At 43.3% G+C, this 1,409-nt stretch overlaps 1 non-coding gene across 1 annotated transcript; it reads left to right on the top strand.

Moving 5' to 3' along the window:
* The first annotated feature begins 518 nt into the window (after positions 1 to 518).
* Positions 519 to 590, top strand: TRNAW-CCA (transfer RNA tryptophan (anticodon CCA)). The gene has a single exon. It is a non-coding gene; the product is annotated as a tRNA-Trp (tRNA).
* Positions 591 to 1,409: the final 819 nt, after the last annotated feature.

Here is a 1,409-nt window from a genome sequence, read left to right as displayed (position 1 = left end):
GGGGCTCATGCGTGACACTCCCGCTACTCAAGTGACAGGGAAACAGGGCGACACCAAAACAAAGCTACGGGCACTGACGGTCCGGGGGGCGGCGCTCTGCCTCGGTGCCCTCCAGGAGGGCAGCTCTGTCAGCTGCGCTGATGGGATCTCGGCTGACGGGCGTGACAAATGTCTGCTCTCGCGCGCCGAGAGAAGAATCGTGTGTTTTCAGTCTGTCCCCCTTGGCAGTGTCAGAATAGAGCACCGCCAACAGCAAAGCAAGTTGATTCGTCTCACGAAAAGGCAGAAGTGCCCTAAACACAGTTGAATTACCTATCTATCAGGAAAGTGCCCTTCACGACTATAGAAATTATGTAATGATACAATTTATGATCGTAGCAACATTTACCTGGGTGACTTTAATAGAGTACCTGCTTGCTTCATTTTTCAAAAGCAAAATATCATAATCAAACACATTTCACCCCTGCCATCCATTATTACTTATGTTAAAAAAACATCCTGAAGCTCGCAACACAGCTGACTACGTGGCGCAACGGTAGCGCGTCTGACTCCAGATCAGAAGGTTGCGTGTTCAAATCACGTCGAGGTCATGAACTTATGCTTTTACACTTAAAATTGAAATCTGCTAGGTAAAACACTAATTAAATTTACCAATCACTCATTTATTTAAAAATAAATGCGGATCTATTTGATATGGATAAAAGAGGAACAAACCTGCTGCTTATACATTGCTAGGCGCACCTAGAAGCCACTGTCCGCTATATTTTTTTTGTGCTTTTATTAATTTTAAAGAGTTTGAGATGTACTGAGCAACCAACGTAGTGAGGTCTGGCCACTCATGAACTAAGTAACAATGCCACGGCTTAAATATAAGGCACGTCTGGTAGCCAAGTTTTAAAATCTGTCCCAAAGAATGGTCCCTTGTTCCCCTTATGAGCCGTGTCATCACAAGCGTGGGTCGTGATCCCAGACTTCTGAAGGCTACAACGAGTTTCTGTGGATCATGCCTCGCGTTCAAAAAAGGAGCTCCGTGCCGAGTTCATTGCCTTATATTTAAGCCGCTTCCTCCACATCAACTAGGGATCATAACCCATATTATTGAGGATTTATTTACTCCAGAAGTTAACAACTTGGTTAACTATATACAGCGAAACGAAGTTTGCATATAATTGATTTTATTGGTATTTTTCCTAGTTGTGGTTCCCCACAGGCTCCTTTTACTACAGCATTCTGGGCTCTGATTTAGAACAAATTTGCAGCACAGACATTATATTTATGGTTTTTCTTGAACTCATATCATGGCTTCCTGATGAAGGCTGATAGCCGAAACGCGCGTAGCAACTATCAAACTTTGAGCCATGTCAACAATGATTGTATTTTGTTTCTCATAGTGTCCATCCAGATCTAAT

This window comes from Lissotriton vulgaris, chromosome 12, assembly GCF_964263255.1.
Source record: "Lissotriton vulgaris chromosome 12, aLisVul1.2, whole genome shotgun sequence".
NCBI classification, from domain to species: Eukaryota; Metazoa; Chordata; class Amphibia; order Caudata; family Salamandridae; genus Lissotriton; species Lissotriton vulgaris.
Note: the sequence above shows the minus strand (reverse complement) of the source record. Positions and strands in the feature narration are given on the sequence as shown.